The following is a 14,831-nucleotide window of genomic DNA, read 5'->3' as shown; positions in this document are numbered from 1 at the left end:
TTTTTTTTTTTCAGGTTATTTTGTTGCATTTTTTAAATTATTAACATATAATGTATTATTTGTTTCGGGGTACAGGTCTGTGATTCATCACACACTCACCACAACACTACCCTCCCCAATGTCCATCACCTAGCCACCCCATCCCTCCCTCCCCCCTCCCCTCCAGTAACCCTCAGTTTGTTTCCCGAGATTAAGAGTCTCTTATGGTTTGTCTCCCTCTCTGGTTTCATCTTGTTACATTTTGTCTTCTCTTCCCCTATGATCTTCTGCCTTGTTTCTCAAATTCCACACATCAGTGAGGTCATATGATAATTGTCTTTCTCTGAGAGATCACAACTGTTTTAAGCCATCAGCATAGGGTGATTTTTCTAAGATTTATTTATTTTAGAGAGAGAAGAGCTCATGCAAGCAGCGGAGGAGCAGAGGGTGAGGGAGAGAGCATCCCAAGCAGAATCCCCACTGAGCACAGAGCCCATAGGAGGCTCTGACAACCTGAGCCAAAAACAAGAGTCGGATGCTCAACCGACTGAGCCACCCAGGCGCCCCAGCTTATGGTAATTTGTAAAGGCAATTCCAGGAAAGTAACATATTTGCAAAAAAATATTTACTGGGCACATTCACTATGCCAAACACTATGCCAGGTACTGGGGATAGAGCGGTAAACAATACAAAGACTCTCATAGAGCTTATCTTACAAGGAAGAAAGAGATTAACACACTGGTGAATAAACAACCAGGAAACTGTCTGAGAATGGAAAGTCCTACAAATACATATTTCAAACGTGGTGATTTGGTAAAGAGTAATTGAGGAATGCTACTCCAGACAGGGTAATCCGGAAAGGCCTCTTCGAGGAGGTAACATTTTAGCTGATACCATTCAGAAATGCCCAGAAAAAAATGGGAAGAATTGGAGCGGGCTAGACTTTTTCCAAAGAAAGTCAGGATAGAGCCAGAAAAAAAAAAAAAAAAAAAAAAAAAGCAATTTGGTAACTATTACCGTGCTCCCTTTAGGAGCCCCAGATGGTTTTTTAAACTGTGTTTCTTGGAGCCCTAAGGTGTCCTGCTAGAGCCCCTCTGAAAGCCACAACTGGAGGGAGATCTGGAGGGGATTCAGGCAGGCCCCTGTGTCCCAGATGTCTCTGCCAATCAGAAAAGCAGCAGGCCCGCCAACTTTATGCACGTATGGCTTCCAAGTAAGCTTTGACTGAAGAAAGTATTCCACGGCTTAGAGAAAATTTGAAAAACACTGCCTCAAGTTGGCGCAGCCTAAGAAACATGAAATTATGCTATGTAGCATGCATTTTATCCAGGGCTCTCTGCCCTTCGAAGTACAGCCAATAGTTCACCAGGATCTGCACAGACTGAGGGAAGGGCATGGAACTTTTCTCCTGCCTCCTGGATTCTGTCTTCTCTTTGACTGACATCCACTCCTCCAGAATCTCTACCTCCTCAGGTAAGGAGACTTCGCCTAACTAAAACGTACTTTACCTAACTAAAAGACATTCTTGCGTTATGTGGAATATTTTTCTAACTTTATCATACAATAGTTCGGTTTTCACACTTTGCCTAAATATTTCTCAGGATCCTACCCTGGTAAGATTTAGCGACTGCCTCACAGCAGTGCTAAATGGAGCCAAGGACCAAGTAGAACTTCCGACTGGCAGCAGTCTCCTTCCCTCCGTAGGCATGCGCAAAGAACTCAGCAGCAGCGGGGCACGCTCAAGGAGAAGAATTCTGTGTGTCTGACCAGACAATTCCAGACTTCTTAGGCCCCACATTTAACCTGTTAGAAGTAGCTCATCTGTGAGTCACAGAAAAAAACGGAATATCAGTGGCTTACACAGGAGAGGATAGTTTTCTTTCTCTCTCCAAAAAGTCTAGGTGGTCAGGCCAAGTCCTGTATGATTCTTCGCAGTGTGAGGAACTTGGGTTCCCTCCATCTTGTTGCTCCGCCACGCAGGGAACTGCTAACCCAAGGTCACTGCATGTTTCAAAATGGCTGCTCTCTCCAAATTTTTACCAACAGGAAGGACGGACACAAGGGCGGGGCCTGTCTTTCCGTTTTAAAGACGCTTCCTGGAAGTTGCCGTCAGTATTTCTGCGTAAATTTCAGTGGGCTAAACCTAGCCAAAAAAGAGCTGAGAAATGTAGTCCTTTTTCCCAAGGAGTCATGCGCCAGCTTAAAAGTAGGGCTTCGATTACTGACTTCTGCTGCCTGTGTAGACCCCCGTTGCCCTGGGCTCAGCGCTCACTCCCACAGCCTGAGCTCTGCCGCATGTTCCTGCGCCCAGTGCCTCGAACACATCAGCTCCTTCTGACAGAAAGTCTGCATGTGCTCTTTTTCTCCCGGTCACTCTCGCCCAGCCCCACAGCCCGCCCTCCTTATCTATTTAATTCCTGTTTATCCTCCAGAACTCAGTCAACACTACCAGCCCCAAACAGGGTCAAGGGTGCCGCTACCTGATCTCGAAGGGGCAGATGTTTCTCATCTGCAGCACTTACCACAGTTACATTTTGACATTTCCTTGTGTGGTCATTTGATTCCGATTATCTCCTCCTTTAAACAGTAAGCCAGCTTGTCTGTCGTTCACAGCTGTAGCCCCACTATCCCCTGTATTCCTTGCTTAGTATCTGTATTTAGAAGATGCCCAATACATATGAGTTATACCATTTAACTTCTGTGCTTCATAAACATGGTGCAAATTTCCCTGAAAAAAAAAATCTATTTATGATAAATACACCATATAAGACTCATTATAAACTTTTCCTCCCATTTCATCTACCAAATAATAAAATAAAATAAAAATATTTCCTTCTTCATAATCTGGAAAATCCGAAGGGTTGTTTTGTTTTGTTTTGTTTTTTGGTGGGGGGGTTCTTGTATTGATGAACTGAGGGGTGGGAGAGTAGAGGAGGAGGGTTTGTTTTATTTCTGTCTCTAAGTCTTCCCAACAGCTCCGGGGTCTGGGTGTTTTTTCTTCCCAAATTTACGTGTAGCTAGCCTTATATTTTTGTATCGATCCATCCTAGAATATATTTTTTAAATACACTCTAATCAGAGTAGCAAACTTGCTTTAATATTTGAGCCAATCTGATCTAATTTTAGTAATATAGACAACAGTTTCGGTGCCATAACTTGAGCAGTCCCCTCTCGGCAGCTTTATGAAAAATATCCTGGTGTGTAATTCAGCAGCACTCACTGTTTTGGGGAGGTGATGGAATTGGGGCTTGTTCAGGGGATCAGAATTACACAGCTCCCAACACTAATCTTTCACTGGACCTGAGTCACATCCTTCTGTACCCTCTTTGTGTAGAAATAGCCATGAATAATAAAATAACTATGGGAAAAAGAAAAAAGAATCAAGAGCCAACTATACCTGCAGGGTTTTCCAATTGGGGCCTTCTACACAATTCCATTATTATATTACCTTGAATCATATGTTCTTTTTTTTAATTTTTGATTTTTGATTTTTTTTTTTTTTTTTTTTTTTTTTAGTGAGAGTATGTGAGCATGAGAGAGAGTGGGGCTGGCAGGGGGAAGGGGCAGAGGGTGAGAGAGAATCTTAAGCAGGCTCCATGCCCAGCATGGAACCTGACAGGGGGCTCGATCTCAAAACCCTGAGATCATGACCTGAACCGAAATCAAGAATTCCACCCCTTAACCAACAGAGCCACCCAGGCTCCCTGAATCATATGTTGTTCTTAATAATGATAAAATGACAATAGCAGCTGATATTTATTGAGCCCTTACCATAGGCCAGGCAGAGCCATCAACATAAAGCATTAGAGAACAGGTGGTTAATTTAATATTATAAAACCAAATACCCTAGAGCACCCTGTGTTTGAAATTCTCTGTGTCTGGCAGTACACATATATTTAATAGTACACAAAGCCCCCCACCTGTGAATTGGTTGGCACAACTCCTAAGACTCTAGCTTGACCTCTTTTTCTTCCACATCCAAATCTTGGATACGCTTCCATGGATACCCTTCCTTCTCACTTGGGTTTCAAAGTCGTAAAGCAAAGTTTAATGATATGCACACACAAGCCAAGTAATAAAATTGAGACCTAAAGAAATGACCAAGGCAGACGCTTTTATACTTTTTAGACAAAGAAACATAAATCTGTGAGGAATTGACAGAACAAAGAAAATTTGTGTTCAAGAGCTTCAGTTAGTAAGGAGTTCTAAACAGAATTTGGCTGGCGGCTGGAGTAGTAAATTAGTAAAGGTCACAGGATTTGTTCAGATAGGCTTCTTTGGCCCTGCGTTCCCCATCTCGGACAAAATGGATGTCCCCGTACCTCGCAGTGCAGGGAGGGTACGTTTCCCATGGGAGATTTATTTCCCGCTTTCTGGAGCCAAAGCCGGGAGTGGTCCGAGTGTTCTTGCACTGGCTGTTTCCTAAGTAACTTTATTTTTTTTTTTTTTAAAGATTTTATGTATTTATTCAACAGAGATAGAGACAGCCAGCGAGAGAGGGAACACAGCAGGGGGAGTGGGAGATAAAGAAGCAGGCTCATAGCGGAGGAGCCTGATGTGGGGCTCGATCCCAGAACGCTGGGATCACGCCCTGAGCCGAAGGCAGACGCTTAACCGCTGTGCCACCCAGGCGCCCCTTCCTAAGTAACTTTAATTCCAAATAATAACTTTGCTAAAGTGGCACCTTTGGGGGCAGCCTGCCCTGTGCCGCCACACTACCTCCTTAGGCTCTTAGAGATTTATTCCTTCGGCGTGTTTCCCCTACCAAAGGGTAGTTAGGTAAGAATCTTGTATACTGAGAAGCAGCCCACAGCCTGCAGGCTTCATGCAGCCCACCTGGCTTTGTGACGCTGTCCCTAATGGAACTTCAAGAGCAGCACGTGAGAATATTAACATTGATGAGAGATATCCCCCCCCCCATATACACATATTTATAAAATCTTCTCCATGTTTTTTCTTGCTTCCAGGCCTCTACAAATTCTGTTCCCTCCGTCTGAAACCCACCACCTCTTTTTCCCTGGCAAGTTCTGAATCAGCCACCAGATCTCAGCTTTCACATCTCTCTAAAACCAAATATCCAATGGACGCTCTTACGGTGTAGCATGTATCTTGCTATCGTCATGCAGGTGCTGTTTGTCGTTACTGCTCAATGGACTGTATGCTTCAGAACAGGGGGATCGTGTCTCCTGTTTGCTTGTTTTATTTCTTGCATAAAATGCAGGCAAAGCAAATCTCTGTTGAAGCTGTATATAAACATATTGACTATTTATCACAGCTCTGGCAACGACCAAGGGGGTACGTCTTCAACACTGCTTCGTGGCCAGCTGTAAGTTGCCCGATTCTCAAGCATAAACTGCACCAGATTCTTTTGCTTTCGTGCGAAAGCAGCAGCTATTCAACCACGTGAATATGAACAGACCCATCCAACTATACCCACTACAAAATAAATGAACACTTCAGGATTCCTCGCCATCAAATGGATCTCCCGTAAGTCTCCCGTTAGAGAAATTGATAAAATTATGGAAAACTATTTAATGTGAGAACTTATCTAAGTATTTGGATACATTGAGGATGTTTCTTAAATGCTCAACACTTCCAATGGGTCTCTAATACCTGTAGAATAAAAATCTTTTTTTATGCCTGAGGCAGGCATTCAAGGTGACCACAGTCTTGCTGCTTCCCACCTTCCCAGCCCTTTCTTTCCAACTCATCACACAGTCTATATTCTAGGCAAATGGATTTGTTTTCTCCATATAAGCCCAAAATATGCAATCTTTTGCCTTCTAATGGTAATAACAGACCCTCAGAGAGTCTATCATGTGCCAGACCCTCGTCTAAGTGCTTTACATATGTTAACTCACTTAATCCTTACAACCACACTATTTGGTAGGTATTATTATGATCCCCATTTTAGAGATGAGGAGCCTGAGGCATGTTGCTTAAGGTCAAAAGATTAGTACGCAGCAAAGCCTGGATATGAGGTGACTAACCCTGTGTCTCTTCCATCCAGCAGGCTAGCCCAGGCTTGTTTACAGACAGTGGCAAATTTCCAAGGGAGAGCGATGGCACAAAAGTCTGATTGAGGTCTAGGCTCAGCAATGACCCAGTATCATACCCACTGCATTCTATTAGGGAAAGCAACTCATAATGCCGGCTCATATTCCAAGGGAGGAGAAATATTCTATTTATTGGAAGGAGAACAGTAAAGTCACATGTAGATACAGAGAAGGAAATAATGGCCATCAATTTGCGAGTGCTCTGCCGCACACGGCCCAAACTAGGTGCCAAGAAGGGTGAGAGAGTCTTCAAATGGCAGCCATAAGCTCATGAGTAGGAAGAACAGATTCAGTGGGAACAAATTAACAAGCAGTCTGTAAAGCCTTCTTTTTTTGTTGCAGATATTTTTTATTTCTTCAAATTTATTTATCAGGAGTGACTAGAATAAAAAATATAATTAAGTCCCATCATCATGGAAATGGCTTTAAGAGAAAACTGGTCAGATGAATATTACTGCTTCCCATTTTCAACCAGCAATAGTTGCCATTGATAACCAGCCAACAGTCTGTCAAGAATGCGCAAGACGGGGGCGCCCGGGGGGCTCAGTCAGTTAAGCATCCGACCGATGATTTCAGCTCAGGTCATGATCCCAGGGTTGTGGGGTTGAGCTCAGCGTGGAGTCTGCTTAGGATTCTCTCTCTCCCGCTGCTCCTCCCCCTGCTTGCGTGCACGCTCTCTCTCTCAAATAAATAAAGAAGTCTTAAAAAAAAAAAAAAAGAATGCTCAAGATATGTTATATAATACAACATGCCTGTTCACAAGGGGAATATCTAGGCACTAACTTATGTGACCTTCCTGATTTCATCATACAAAACAAGCACAAACTCACCACCCATGCCTCTGCGGACATTGCACCACGCACTCTTGAAAAAAGCTTTGGCTCCTTCATCACGAGCAGCCTTCCGCCAGCAGTCAAGTGTGCCCGTGGACGTGATGCACCCTGACTGCACCATCATACAGTGACCAACAGCGTCAAATGCAGAGGAAGTCGACCCAGCCACCGCTGTGACGGTTGTGCGATCATCCAGCTGATAAAGATGTGAGTGTTCTTGGGATCTGGAAGCATTCCCTTTGCAGCGTCAGGCAGCCCCGGAGATGAGAATGCTCTGCACAGACTCGTGAAAGCCTTGGTACAGGCCCTTCATCCCACCAGACTTGTAGATCTTCGCCAGGCAGTCACGAGGCTTCAGAATTCCCTTTCAGCTCCAGCTTTGCCCATATCGGCTACTAGACAGGTACGGGCAAAATCAAGAGGATACACAAAACCCAAGGATGTGGTCCCAGCAGCACCACCTGACGCCAGATTCCCTGCAGAGGAGCACCAAAACTGGGTTCTTTGTCCACACCACCCAGGAAGATCAGCTTGTCTTTATCTTCGTATTTACCTTTGAAGGCAAAGTTGAGAACCGGGGTGGGAAAGCATCTGATGACATTGGCTAGGTTACCATGCCAGAAGGACAGGACTCCCTGCTCCTTGGGGGTGTGAATCGCGCAGTCTATAACGCCCTTCTGTTGCTTATCTGCAGTGATTTGCGGCTGCATCTTGACCCACGGGGTGGGTGCAGCCACGGTCTCGGAGATGGCCTTGGCCTCTCCACCCACCAGCAAGTCCTTGGCAAAGGACACAGAGGCATCTGTCATGTTGAAAGGAGAGAGGAGGCAGGCCACTGCGGAGCGGTCCGTAAAGATATCAATGGTCCCCTAAATCTAATCAGAATCACTACAGAATATTTTTTGAGAACTTGACAATTAGATCCTAAAATTTATGCAGAAAAGCAAATGGCTTTTCGAGATAAGAGCCAAGACAATGCTAAAGAAGAACACTATGGGGACACTTGTCCTTGCAGATGTCAAGACCAATGGAGCAGACCGGAGACCAGAAGCAAACTCCTGCATATACGAAAGCTCCGTTATCAAGGAGCATGTATTACACATCTGTGGAAAACTAAAGACTTCGTGGAAGCCAAAACCAGAAAACCTTTAGAAGGCAATATCAAATATCTTTACAATACAGAAGAAAAGAAGGATCTCTTAGGCAAGAGTCAAAATCACCAAAGCAGGAGGGCAGGAAAGCCACATTTTACCACACTAGAATGTGGGCCTTCTGCTCATCAAAAGACACTATGAAGAGCATGACAAGACAAGCCGGTGTGGAAATGGACCAGGGGTAGGTCAATGAATGAGCGGAATAGCGCAGCAAGGCTGTAATGATTCAAACTGGCCACAAGCTACAAACTGAGAAACTATTTACAATATAAATAATCAATAAAAGATAGTTATCTAGAATTTATGAAGAACTCCTCTAAAGAAAAAAAGGACAAAATATATACCGGTCATTTCAGACAAGAGGAAATGCTTATGGTAAAAAAAAAAAAAAAAAGATATAAGAGATGTCCAGTGTCATTCATAATTAAGACAAAAGAAATTGAAGTCAAAATCAGATGGCATGTTACGCCTCCCTGCTTTTGCAAATTTTAAAATATCTGACAATCCCAAGTATCTTCCTAATGAAGATATTTAGCCACAGAAGCACTCATACACTGCCAGTGGGAGCACAATCCTTGTGGAAACAGTTCGACAGTACGTAACAAAGTCGCACACCACATCCTCTATACCCCACAGGTGCCCTCCTGGGTATACGTAATAGAGAAACTTCTACACATATAAGGAGATATATACAATATTCATAGAAACATTGTTCATAAAAGCAAAATCTGAAAAAATCCCGAATATCTAATCATACTGAAAAGGATAAATAGAATATATCTTCATACCTTGGCATTCTGTATCTAGGAGCTGCAGCTAAACGGATCAGCAGGACGCACTGCGTCCAGGCGGCTGGCCAGAGCCGGAAGCAATGTCTACAGCTGCAGTGCTGTCCTGGAGAGAAACTGAAAGACACGGCACTAAGTGGGATTCTTCCAAATGGCTCCTCAATGGAGACCCAGAGAGCTGGAGTGCGGGTGGACCTCAGGTAAGGACAAGGGGGGGGCAATTATGATAATAATGCCAGCAGCTACATTTTCAGAATGCTTACTTATCTCCCTGGCATCCATACATCCGTCTCTTCTCTTTTCTAACTAAACTCACTTCTCTGACCATCTCATTCAGTTTCATGACTTTCACTACCAAGGACAGGCTGCTGATTTCCATCTCAGCCTAGACCTTTCTCCTGAACTCCAAACGCCTCCCCAACATCTCACTGTGGTTGTGTAAACTGGCATCTCAAAGGCGACTGTCCAAAATTGAGGTCCTGACCTTACCCACAACAACCACCCCCCCTCCATCAACCTACCCTCCCCCCATACCTGCTCCTCCCTCCATTATCCCCATCTCGGTAAGTGAAGATTACATCCGGACTGTTGCTTGGGCAAAGAACATGTTATCTTTTGTGACACATCTCTCACCCTATGTGCGATCCCTCTGCAAATTCTGTTACTCTAGCTACACTGATCTCCTTACTTTTTCACTAACCCACCAGACCTCTTGCCTCAGGGTCTTTGCACGGATTGTTCCTTCAGCCTGGTACACTTGGTCCTGAGAAAACTGCCTGGCTGTTTGATCCGCCTCGTTCAGTCTTTATTCAAATATCTTAATGAGGCCTCCTTAAATCCCCTAGTTAAAGTCACAAACCAGTCCCCCAACACATTCTCTTTTTTCTTGCTTTATTTTTCTTCTTATCATTTATCATTATTTAATGTAATGTATGTATGTCCTTATTTAACTTGTTTTCTGCTATTACACAGACTCATAATAGGATTTAAGTCGCAAGAAGGTAGAGATTTATGTCTGTTTGGTTCACTGCTATAGTCCCAGAAGTAGAGTGGCACCTGGCACATAAGAGGCTCTCAGTGAATCCTTCCTGAATAAATAAATGAACAAATGAGCAAAGGCTTACGATCTGTCGGGCACTCTAAGTACTCCACCTGGGTTATCAAACGGTACTCTCACAATTCCCATTAATCATTCCCACTTTACAGATAAGGAAACTGAGTCTTTGGAGAGTTCATTGGACTTGCCCAAGGTCACACGGTGGTGAGTGCCAAAGCTGGGAGATAAATCCCAGCAGCTTCATTTCTGAGCCTTCACTCTTAAGCACAGTACTACCCTTTCCCAGACCTATGGGGCAAGTCCAAGATCTGGCCCCGAAGAGAAGGCTCAAAGTCACGTGCCAGAGACCAGATATAAACTTAAAAAATCAGGAGTAGAATGATAAACAAGAGACAGAGCCAAATCCTTAGGATCAGATGCCGCAGGGTGATAAGGGTGTGAGTCTGGCTCAAAAGAAGCCAAAATGGGACCGTGACCAGGGACAGACACAGGTGGCCACAGCTCGTCCTCAGAAGCTGGGGGCGATGTGTTCTTTGCATGCATCGGGAAAATTCAAGGTCTAGATAAAGAAAATTCAAGATCTTGGACTATAAGGAAATGATTTTGAAGGAGGCGCACACTGGAGCACGCACACTGGGTGTCAGATATTCACTCGCTGGTTCATTCCACAAACCCGCCACTTTCCCACTGCCTTACTTTAGAGAAGAACATTCCACAAACCCGCCACTTTCCCACTGCCTTACTTTAGAGAAGAACATCACCATCACCGCTCTAAGACTTGGGGTTTCTAATAGTCAAATAAGAATGCTAGTCGTCTCCACTCACGAGCTCGTTTAAAGCCTGACATAATGCATAGAAGTCGTTTACAATAATACATGGCAGGCAAATGAAAGCTTCAAAGTGGATTAGCCACCATCCTTGTGATGTCTCAGAATTACTATCTCCTACTGGGCTAGACTCTAGGTCTTCACGGGCTTGGGGAGACAGCAGGAACAAAATTTGCTCTCATAGAATGCACCTGCCATCAGTTTCTGGTTAAAGAGGTCAGATCAACCTCCTGACGAAGAACTCCGGACGCCCTTCGCCCCCTTCAGCCTGCGTGCAGCCTACTTCTCCACAGAGAAGCCAGATCCGATGGTCACGAGCCAGAAGAACGCGAGCACGTTCTGTCGTTCTGTCGTAGGCGCCGTGCCGGATCCTGCTGTGCCTGTCGTCTCGCCAGTAAGGGCTCTGGGACTTAGAAGTCTGTAAGATCAGAAGAGGGGAGAACCAAGAAAGGAGATCCAAACCCGGGTTCCAAAAGAAAGTATCCGTGAGTATTTCAAATAGAGAGAGGCAACCCGGGAAGTCTGTCTTTGAGAGTACTATAAATTGCTAATGCCTAGGCATCCACTGAAAAGCCAGGTCGGGAAGGAGGGATGAAGAGGAAAGATGTCTGAGGAAGGCTCTGGAAATATTGCACGGAAGCTCACTCAGAATTAAAATTCCATGAGAAGTATATACTTCTGATGGAGCATCTTAATATAGCAAAATGCTATTAAATATGTGTATTCCAGCATACCTATGTTCACTGCGAACTGATAAAATCCCCAAACACACTCTGTCGTAAGGATAGAAAATAAGGTTTTGCAAACGGATTTTTAAGCTAGAAAATAAAATGGCCACAGGATGGCAGTAAAAGGTAAGAGATAAGGATAAGCCATGTATTTGATTAACCCTTAAAAGCCCTTGCAAGTGTTTCAAGATCTACAAAAACTTCCAGGGCCTGAATATGACCTGTAAGGCATTCTAAAAATTAGATATAGAAACAAACAAAAACTCGTAACTACCAGAACTCTTTGACTATAATTAGTTTCAAGTAAAATGATGCCCAATTTCGGTCATGACGTTTTAAGATTCTGTGCCCCCTATACTTCTATCTTCAAGTTAGAACCAAGTTTACAAGTAAACTTTAGGGTAACTGAGTTTCTCAAGGGAATTCAAAAGCACAAGGCAAGCGTTCTGTCTGGGTTTCCCTCGAGCTCTCGACTCTTGAGGCTCTTCCTCTGCCTTCATCCATTTCCAGTCAAATTGATTCTCTAAATCCCCTTGGCAGTTAAGGGGCCTTGACTCTCTTTAGCTCAAAATTATCTCCATGCCACCTGGGAAGCTCAACTGGTAAACCTCTGGCTCGATCTCAGTTGAGGTCATGAGTTCAGAGTCCTGAGACTGAAACAGCCCCCCACCCCTTAGCTCTCCCCCCAGATGCTGAGTCCGCTTAAGATTCTCTCGCTCTGCCCCTGCTCCTACGTTCACGGGGGCTCTCTTTCTAGGGAAAACATATATATCTCCCTCCTCATGCCAAAGAGGCACATTCTGGGGTGGCTTATTCTGTTGTCCTTTAGGGGCAGTGAATCAAAGATGGGCCTGGAAAAGTAGCAGGGAGCCTGGAAAGCTTTATTAAAAATTTAGATGTATTCTAATGACATTAAGTAGTCACTAAGAGTGACTTCCAACAGCCCTTAGAATGAAAAACTAAATGTTCACTTTTTTTACAGGGCCCTTCTAGATCTGAGCTTGAAGGCTGACTTACCCAATCCACCTGACCCCTAAATGCTAGTCCTTTCCTTTTTCCTGGGCACCATTCATTCTCTCCCAGTGTTGGAGCATTCTTGCCCCGCAGGCCCTCCGCTTGCCCTCTGCTTGGTGAATTTTTCCTCAATCTTCTGGCCTCTGATTAAAGGCCCTCTGGGCTCCTCCGGAAGCATTTCTCTGCACTCCCAGACCTTCCCTCCCCCTGTAAAGAAATCTCAGAAGCCCATCACACTCACTGTTTGAATGATGACTCATTTAACGAACCTGTCCCCACTAGGCTGTTACCTGGGCAGGGGCAGAGACTGTGGGGTCTCGTCGCAGGGTCTAACAAGTGAGCCTCCAATGGCCACACGAATAGACAGATAGGCTGAATGAGTGGATAAAAACAAGTGTAGGAAAACACGCCTCCTGGAGGCACGAATCCACTTAAAAACTATTCTAACAGTGGAGATGAGATGAAAGGGATAGAGATGGAGAGGAAGGGGGCAGCTGCAAGTTGCGAGCTGTTTGGGTGTACGATCCACAGGACGCTAATTATACTTTATATACTCAGCTAACTGCACTTTACCTGGCGGCCAGGAGCCTTATCTGCCGTAGGTTTCTTCTTGCAGACCAGCCCTCCATGACATTCCATTTAGCTAATGCAATGGGAGAATGGTGACCCTAAAGAATTTATGAAGCTTGAGCTACTCAAGACTGATGTATCTCCTCTATCCTTCCGGTAAGCGCACCCCCCCACCACCACCACCAAGGCAAGGCACAAGAGAAATCAAATGCTAATTCCCCTACTTTGGAAAATAATAGCAGTTGAGACCTTGGATGAGGCCTGGGTGCCTTTTAACTTGAGAGAATATTTCCTTTCTCAAGACCTTCCTTGAAATGTAATGTCTGCCTTTGAGAGATTTCCATGGGTTTAATCTAATTGGTCCATAGTCGGAGAAGCCAGCCTATCGGCAGCTCACAAGACCCAAATATCAAAAGATCCACTCCTGATGAGTGTCCCTCGGTCCTTCAGCACAAACAGTACTGACAAAAGAAGCCAGTCTTTACCTGTGACTCCAGGAAAGACACGGAGAATCTTATTTGTAGCCCCCAGAAGCATTTCTCAGAGGGGCATCCCTTCCAAATTTTCTAGAATCCTCAAATTACTCTACATGTTCTTTCTTACCTCAGTCTCCACAACTCCCTCTCCACTCCCTCAAACTTATCAACTTTTTCCTCTTTTTCTGCTCTTTACTATGTGCACGTTGCTTCTCCTACGATGAATCTTTCCCCTTCCCTTTTCACCTCACAGGTCCTGAGGAAGACCCTTCGCATGATGGAGGAGTTTGTCCACTTCCCGAAAGCACCCGGCTCAGGGGTTAAGTAGGTGCCAATACCAAACGTGGTCTCCTCTTCCACCCACGTGCCTGCTGGTGTCCCCCCTGAGCCAGCATGGTATCACCAGCCTTGGTGTTCTTTCCCAATTATCTGCTCAGACGCAGACCCACCTCTGGAGTGCAGGAGTAGGGAGGGAGTGGGAGCAAATAGTTTTCCTTCTTGGGCGTGGATAGGAGAAAGGCTGGGCATGCCCACGTGTGACCCATATTGTTCATAAAACTACGTATAGACTCCTTAAGCTTAGACATTTTACATCACGATGCCACGTCAAACTACAAATTCTATTTTAAACACTAAAAAGCAATAAATTTACCACATTAATTTAATATGAAAGTTAAAATTGTTTTCCTGAATCTAAGTTGCCACGTCACACCTCTTCGTACACGATGGCTTTGAGTTTGTGCTGGGTGATGACTCAATTTTGTCACTGCCATTCTTTATCCAAACTACTGTTCTGCAAAATCATTATTTCTGCAGTGCACGAATGGTGCTACTTGGCCTTCACTTGACAAGAATGCTTCCTTTACATATTAAGTCTACCTCTGTAGACTCTTTCTCAGCCTATGATGATTAAAGCAGTACTGGGGACCAACATAATTATGAACACAAATATAAAAGGTATTGAGAGGTAGCCCTCAGTGAAAAGGGGACTCAGGGGATCCCAAGGATGCAAATACTAATTTTTTAGATTACCATCAAAATGAAAACGTAATATTTTTCCATTTCTTATAGATTCTTATGATTGCCCAGAGGTCTTGAGACCCCACTGGAGAAACACAGCTTTAAGGTATTGCTCGGTGACTACTGGCCCCAAAATTCATATAACCCCTCTCTTTCAGTCTTCCCTGTAGGGAAAAGAACCAACTCTTATCCAGTTGTGAAAACCAGTTTTAGGAAGAAATGTTCCCCAAAAGTTCTGAAGTTCCAGATGGTCTCTTCCTCCTGTCTCTAAACTCAACACATTTATTGAACATAACAATTGGCAACTCATCACTGAAACCTTTTCTACG

The 14,831-nt window shown here is 44.4% G+C and overlaps 1 pseudogene; it reads right to left on the bottom strand.

Annotated features, from left to right (window-relative positions):
* Window positions 1–6,818: 6,818 nt before the first annotated feature.
* On the bottom strand, window positions 6,819–7,677 carry LOC113263021 (ADP/ATP translocase 2-like; annotated as a pseudogene).
* Between the last annotated feature and the right edge of the window lie 7,154 nt (window positions 7,678–14,831).

The sequence above is a fragment of the Ursus arctos genome, unplaced genomic scaffold, assembly GCF_023065955.2.
Source record: "Ursus arctos isolate Adak ecotype North America unplaced genomic scaffold, UrsArc2.0 scaffold_9, whole genome shotgun sequence".
Classification (NCBI taxonomy): Eukaryota; Metazoa; Chordata; class Mammalia; order Carnivora; family Ursidae; genus Ursus; species Ursus arctos.
The sequence above is the reverse complement of the archived record's forward strand: the minus strand, read 5'-3'. Positions and strand labels throughout refer to the sequence as shown.